General features: G+C 43.1%; 1 long non-coding RNA gene across 1 annotated transcript; it reads right to left on the bottom strand.

Moving 5' to 3' along the window:
* Positions 1 to 375: 375 nt before the first annotated feature.
* On the bottom strand, positions 376 to 3,143 carry LOC124882380. Its single transcript, XR_007041884.1, has 2 exons — positions 2,231 to 3,143; positions 376 to 1,771 (listed from the first exon to the last, which is right to left on the bottom strand). It is a non-coding gene; the product is annotated as an uncharacterized LOC124882380 (long non-coding RNA).
* Positions 3,144 to 8,007: the final 4,864 nt, after the last annotated feature.

The raw sequence follows: 8,007 nt of genomic DNA, 5'->3' as shown, positions 1-8,007 counted from the left end.
TGCTTTATTGGATTGTGATCTGATTTCTGTGGAAGCTATTAGAGCAGGGTTGAGAAAAATTAGATTGGAGTAAAATGAACTCATAGTCATGTTCAATAAACCAGTTTGAAATTATTTGAGCTTTGTGACATAGTGTGTTAGTCTGCTAGGAGTAGTCAATACTTATACTGTTGCATTCAAACAATGCTAAATTCGTTCTAAGAAGACCAAAGTGCTTCTAGAAAATATCCCCCACAGCATTATATCACCAGCACCAGCAGCCCAGCCTGTTGAGAAAAAGCAGGACACTTTCATATAGTTTACACCAAATTCTCACCCTATCACCTTAAAAATGTTTAGGAATGGTGGCTGAAATGAAGACTCGTCAAACCTGGCAACATTTTCAAATCTTTTATTGTCCAGTTTTGGTGACGATGTAAAAAATACAGCCTCAGTTTTCTTATTCTTAGGTGACAGGAGTGGCACTTAGTCTTGTTTTCTGTTGCTGTAGCACATCTCCTTTGAGATTTGACATGGTTTGTTTGAGCTGGTGTTGCATTTTCATCATCTCAGACCAGCCTGCCCATATTCCTATGACTTTGGACATCAACAAGGCATTTTAATCCACACAACTGCTGCTCAATAGATGCTTTCTCTTTTTCAAACTATTCTCTGTAAACCAAGAGGTGCTGCCATGTGATTAGCTAAGTTGCAACTTGTCTTAACAAAGAATGGAACAGATGGATCTAAAGGACTGGCTGATAAATGCATGCTGGTAAACACTTCTTCAGAAACAAATGAAACATTTTCACACTGGCAAAATGTCCAGACCAGTTTTAAACACATTTATAGGAGCAAACCAATAAATCGATGTATTAACTCAAACTATTTTTCCCAAGAAACAAGCTAGTATTGCTAAAAGAGTTTCAGTTGTGCTCAGAAGTTGAAACTTCCTCATTTCAGGTCAACTTTCCGGCTGTAACAGCAAAGGTTGCTTGGTTATTATTGTGTTTTTAGGAAGGAAATCACTAATGGCGCTAAAATTTCTTTCTGCTTTCACGAGGCACTCTCATCGACACTTGGAGCTGCTGTCTTTGCCCTCTTGGGTGCACTTCAGTGTGACCACCCAGAGGGAGAGATTTCCATGCCCCCATCAGGAGCTGGGCCCACACTTGTCCCTATTTCCAGAGGTAAGAGCCAGTTAGATAAACAGGAAAGAGAAGTTTATAAAACAAATAAAAAGCTCAGAGATTAAGATTATTAAGCAAATTGCTCTTAGGATGGTTTTAATAAACACAAAGGATGCAAAGAAGTGGTCAGACTAACAGATTGGTTTGTTTCAATAAGCTACAGGTAGTTTTCATAGAGACAGACAAAAACCTGTCACTATTTAACTGAGAACAATAACCACAAAGCAAGTGTAACCACAATATATGTCAAAGACACACTGACTAGTGTGTTCTTTTATTTAGTCTTTTTTAAAGTGTTTTCTTATCTCCAATCATTGGTTCCACTGCCTTCTGGAGGTTATTTCCTTGACCCCTTATCTCTCATAAATATTGAGTCTTCATAGTCAGATTTTCAGCTCACTTCCAGGAATTAGTCTCTCCAGGGTAAGTTTCCAGATGGTTCATTTCTCACAAGATGTAAAACATGCTGCTTTACCAGCAATGAACTTCTTTGCGCAGTAAGATGAGTTTGAAGTTGTTGATCAGTGGAGACTGACTGATGCAGAAAGCTCTTTAACATTTTCATACATCTCAATACTTTCATCTTCTTTATCATTAAGTCTCTGTTGAAAGCAAAACACAAACAGAACGTTAAAACTGAGACCATCACTGGTGACGCTGTTGTTTAGATTGGTCCAACTTGTTTGCTCCTGTCACTAAAACCTTTAGACTTTTTTTTTTCATTTTTTCCATTGCATTCTTTATTTTCTAGGACAAAATGTTGATTTATTTCACTATACCTCCAACCAACTACTGTGTATCACTGTAACAAGATATTAACTGATTTTAAAATAGCCTATGTGTGGTCATATGTTATGGCTAACTTCTGTTTATTCTTTGTTTCTAATTATGTTCCTACAATAAAGCATTGATATAACAACAAAATTCCAAGATAAATTATGACAAATGACAACTGGGTTCTCATCTACAAACTAATCTATACTGATATACAGTATGTTAAAGTGCATATATTCTGTATTTTGGTACATCTGTTCATTTCAGTTTCCAGTATTTAAACTTACCATGTCTTCATTCATCTGGGATTTTTTTCCTGAAAGAATAAAAATGTGTTAAGGGTGACAACAGTTATTATGAGTATTGCCAAACCCACAGACACAATGATGCCTCTCAGGAAATATGGTAAGTCTGAACATAGCAAACATATATTACACAGAGACTCAATCACATTTTTACTAATCAGTGCACTCCAGCAAAGACATTCATAGGTTAGAGATTGTTGAATGTGCTGATGGATTTTTTTATTATTTCACCTGCAAAAACACAAACATGCTGGAGTGAGAATATATTCAATGTTGGTTTTACAGGTAAAATCATTGGAATAAAAAAAATACATGACATTTTAACTGATTTATTTAGATATTTTTTGTATCTCGGTGGAAATAACTCAATTATAGCACAATAGGAAACAGGTACACCTAAAAGTATTTTATTAAAAACCAAAGCTTCTGGAAACAGATGCAAAAAGTTCAGAACAAAATCCGAAGCAGAGAATAGAGGGAAGGAAAGAAATTCATCCTAAACTTGAGTGTCAAGCACACAAGGCAAGGTTGAAACCTTTATAAGAACGATTATACGGATACAGAAAAACAGGAACAGAGAGCCAAAGTGCCACAATGATAAACAGCAGATGAAATTCTTCTGATAAAAAACATAGAGAGACAGGTGAGGGGTAACTGGTGACAAAACTCAGGCTGGAAACAGACAGAAAAGAAAACTAAACACAATAATTCCCCAAACTTTAAGGATTAATTTCAAAATGCAAACTAATGTCAAAACTAAAACTCACCAAAAACGCTACAGGAATTTTGAAAATTCATGTTTTCAACCAAATAGGACAAAATAAAACAAATGAAAAAGATTAGAATGTTCCCACCTGCTTTCTTAACTGAGGACGGATGTTTGAAAGGGAAGAGTTTAACTCATCCCCTTCTTTTGCGGCGCCATCTTCTTTTCCACAAGATGGCGCCGCAGATGGTCGCCTCGGCGTGTTGGTGCGCATTGTTTTGTTTTGTTTTTTGCTTTAAAACGGTCTTCTGTGATGGTACCCGGAGCTCTCTCACCAGAGAAGAACTCATGAACATCAGGGCTACTACACCAGAGGAGTTATTTCCCACTTTTCTGCCTACTGCTCTGGAATTTTTGGACATTCTGGTCAAAGGTGCGCTCACCTTTGCTCACGCGGTGAAACGCCGGAAGAGAGGGAAACGGGCTGGGGTGCTGGTACGTCTTCGCCAGCGTGGACTACGAACACCGTTACCTGGAATATTTCTCTCTAACGTGCGCTCACTTCCCAACAAAATGGAGGAACTACAACTGCTGTTGGGGAAAAACAGGGACTTTTATTCATCGGCAGTTTTGTGCTTCACGGAGACGTGGCTGTGTGGATTAATACCGGACTCTGCGCTGCAGCTGGCAGGATTCCAGCTCTACAGAGCGGACAGAGACACGGAACTCTCCGGCAAAGCGAAAGGTGGAGGAATCTGTTTTTACCTCAACAATGGTTGGTGCAACGACGTGACAGTGATTCAGCAGCACTGTTCTCCAGACCTGGAAGCCTTCATCATAAACTGTAAGCCTTTCTATTCCCCCCGTGAGTTCGCTTCGTTCATCCTGGTCGGTGTTTACATCCTGCCACAAGCTAACGTGCAGGTCGCACAGCGCATGCTCGCCGACCAGATACTGAGTGTGGAGCGGACCAACCCGGACTCCTTAGTTATCGTCGTTGGCAACTTTAACAAAGGTAATCTGACCCACGAACTCCCCAAATATAGACAGTTTATAAAATGTCCACCATCAGAGACGCTTATCACGCCGTCCCACGTGCTGCACTGGGCCAATCCGACCACATCATGGTCCACCTGATTCCTGCATACAGGCAGAAACTAAAGCTCTGCAAACCTGTTGTGAGGACGACAAGGAAGTGGAGCAGTGAGGCTGTGGAGAATCTCCAGGCGTGTTTAGGCTGTACAGACTGGGATGTGTTCAGGACTACTACCAACAGTCTGGACGAGTACACAGAGGCTGTGACTTCCTACATCAGCTTCTGTGAGGACAGCTGTGTACCATCATACACCAGGGTGAGTTACAACAACGACAAACCCTGGTTCACAGCCAAACTCAGAAGGTTAAGACTGGATAAGGAAGAGGCCTTCAGGAGTGGGGACAAAGACATATACAGAGAGGCAAAGTACAAGTTTGGCAAGGCAGTGAAAGAGGCCAAACGACTGTACTCTGAGAAGCTCCAAAACCAGTTCTCAGCCAACGACTCTGCGTCTGTCTGGAAAGGGCTCAAGCAAATCACCAACTACAAGCCGAAAGCCCCCCACTCCATCAACGACCGACGCCTCGCCAACGACCTGAACGAGTTCTACTGCCGCTTTGAAAGACAAAGGGACAGTCCTGCAACCATCTCCCACGACGCCCCCCAACAGCTGCAGCCACAATCCACCACCCCCATCTCTCCAACCTCAAGAGGGGCCTTGGCACCTCCAACCCCCACCCTGAAGTTCCCCCCCACCAGCCCCCTACCCACGCCGAGGACGGCTCTTTCCATCCAGGAGAGGGACGTCAACAAACTCTTCAGGAGACAGAACCCCCGGAAAGCTGCTGGTCCGGATTCTGTCTCACCAGCCAGCCTGAAGCACTGCGCTGATCAGCTGTCTCCAGTCTTCACAGACATTTTTAACACCTCACTGGAGACATGTCATGTGCCAGCCTGCTTCAAGTCCTCCACCATCGTCCCTGTTCCCAAGAAGCCAAGGACCACAGGGCTTAATGACTTCAGACCCGTCGCCCTGACCTCTGTGGTGATGAAGTCCTTTGAGCGCCTTGTGCTCTCACACCTAAAAGACATCACCGACCCCCTCCTGGACCCCCTGCAGTTTGCCTACAGAGCCAACAGGTCTGTAGATGATGCAGTCAACCTAGCCCTTCACTTCATCCTCCGGCACCTGGACTCCACAGGAACCTACGCCAGGATCCTGTTTGTGGATTTCAGCTCTGCCTTCAACACCATCGTCCCAGTTCTGCTACAGGAGAAGCTCTCCCAGCTGAGTGTGCCCGACTCCACCTGCAGGTGGATCACTGACTTCCTGTCTGACAGGAAGCAGCGCGTGAGGCTGGGGAAGCACGTCTCTGACTCCCTGACCATCAGCACCGGTTCCCCCCAAGGCTGTGTTCTCTCTCCTCTGCTCTTCTCCCTGTACACCAACAGCTGCACCTCCAGTCACCAGTCTGTCAAGCTTCTGAAGTTTGCGGACGACACCACCCTGATCGGACTCATCTCTGATGGTGATGAGTCTGCGTACAGATGGGAGGTGGACCATCTGTTGGACTGGTGCAGCCAGAACAACCTTGAGCTCAACGCTCTAAAGACAGTGGAGATGGTTGTGGACTTCAGGCAGAACCCAGCCCCACCTGCCCCCATCACCCTCTGTGACTCCACAATTGACACTGTGGAATCTTTCCGCTTCCTGGGAACCATCATCTCCCAGGATCTCAAGTGGGAGCCAAACATCAGCTCCCTCATCAAGAAAGCCCAGCAGAGGATGTTCTTCCTGCGGCAGCTGAAGAAATTCAACCTGCCAAAGACTATGATGGTGCACTTCTACACAGCCATCATTGAGTCCATCCTCACCTCCTCCATCACCATCTGGTACGCCGCTGCTACAGCCAAGGATAAGGGCAGGCTGCAGCGTGTCATTCGGTCTGCTGAGAAGGTGATTGGCTGCAGTCTACTGTCGCTCCAGGAACTGTACACCTCCAGGACCCTGAAGCGGGCAGGGAAGATTCTGGCTGATCCCTCCCACCCCGGTCACAGACTCTTTGAGACTCTCCCCTCTGGCAGGAGGCTGCGGTCCATCCGGACCAAAACCTCACGCCACAAGAACAGTTTTTTCCCATCTGCCACCAGCCTGGTTAACAAAGCCCGGAAACCACCCTGACACTGTCCCTTTCCCCCACACCCCCCCTTTTTTTGCTGACAGGACACTTGTAACTTGTAACTCTATGCGTTACATTAACGCTCAGCTTGGACTCCTGCTTTACTTGCACTGCTTTATTTGCACAATGATCACCTGCACTGTTGTATTGCTCTTGCATCTTATACTGCTCTATATTTACTCTCACTCACTTAAAACTGTGCACATATATTTATATTATATTGTAGATATGTTTATACTGTTTAATTTGTACTGTATTGCACCGACTACGCCAAAACAAATTCCTTGTATGTCCAAAAACGTACTTGGCAATAAAGCTTTTCTGATTCTGATTCTGATTCTGATTTCTGATTGTAAGTATTGGTGACTTTACACGTCAGTGACTCATAAGAGGTCTGCTGAAGCTTGGACGTTGGAAATATCACAGTGTCAGAGCAGGAATGAGTTGAGCTCTCCATGTATGAAAATATTTCCTCTTTACCCTCATACAACCACTCCACTTCATGTCTGCAGTCTTCATACTGAAGCACGTAGCAGTTCAAGGTGACCTCATCATTGATGATCTGCTCAGCCACTGGTGAAGGTCGAGATGTAAGTAAAATAAACTGACACTCTACCTTCATTGTTCTTATTGTATGCTGTTCTAATAGGATGTTTAAGCTTAATAAGTTTTTAATACTTACTATCTATGACAGACAGAAAAATGTCTGCATCCTGTTGTTTCCCTGATACATTCTGTCTGCAGGTGTAAAAGCCAACATCCTCCACTGTTACCGTCTTTAGAACAAGAGAACAGTCTGCTGTTACACTCAGTCTGTCTGATCTCGTGTTCACTTCTCTGTTGGGGTTTCTGACCAGCATTTCTGTTTCAGGAGATCTTGAAGCACTGAAAAGCCACTCAGTTGATACAGAGTCATTCTGATAATCTGCTCTGTTTCCACAAGGCAAAGTTACTTCATCTCCAGGTCTGACTATGAAGAAGGCTAGTTGTGTCCCAGTTGATGCTGTTAAAAACAAGACAAGTAATGTGCAACAATACTCTGATAAGAAGCTCTATCTAAATAAAAAATAAAAAGTGAATTCAGCAAAGATAATCTTTATGATATTTTCATCTTTACCTGTAAACTGAAGCACCAGCATCAGGAATAAAGACATTTGTATCCATCTAAACGCAGCCATTCTGCTTCTCTGTCCTTCTTATTGCCATGTTTGCAATAAGATTTAGTCTCCAATGATTAAAAAAAAACTGCATCAGTGAGGAAATAACGGTTTGTCTAGTATCACTTCCTCAGTGACTTCACTGTGTTTCCCCTTCTCTAGTCTTAGATCAGTTTGTTGATGGCAGCAGTGTAAACATATATGTGTGTTAGGATTTATAGCACTTATGAACAAAGTGTTAACTGTTCCACAAATGGACTTTCAATGTTTATAATCTGATTGAATGATAATAAAAAAGGACACGAGATCATTCACTGTTCTGTGAACTGTTGGTTCGTTATTTCCCCTCTATGTAAGTTTCATCTGAAGAAGACGTGCTATTGTTAGAATAAGAATACATCAGTGGAGGAGGTCTGTGCTTTGCTTTACATCAAAACACTTCTTTGGGACTTTAAAGTTCCAATTAAACAGCTTACAGGGCAATGTTTGCTTCTTTAAACACTATGCTGCTAACAGTATTTGCTCATCTGTCGTCAAACACATATGAACTTGAGAGACATCCTATCCTTTTACATGTTGCCTCCTAGGAGTCTAGGAAGGCTTTCCATATGGTTTGTTTTTATAGGAATTTTTGGCCATTATCCAGAGTAGCATTTGTGAGGTCAGACGCTAATGCTAGA

This window comes from Girardinichthys multiradiatus, chromosome 15, assembly GCF_021462225.1.
Source record: "Girardinichthys multiradiatus isolate DD_20200921_A chromosome 15, DD_fGirMul_XY1, whole genome shotgun sequence".
Taxonomy (NCBI): Eukaryota; Metazoa; Chordata; class Actinopteri; order Cyprinodontiformes; family Goodeidae; genus Girardinichthys; species Girardinichthys multiradiatus.
Note: the sequence above shows the minus strand (reverse complement) of the source record. Positions and strands in the feature narration are given on the sequence as shown.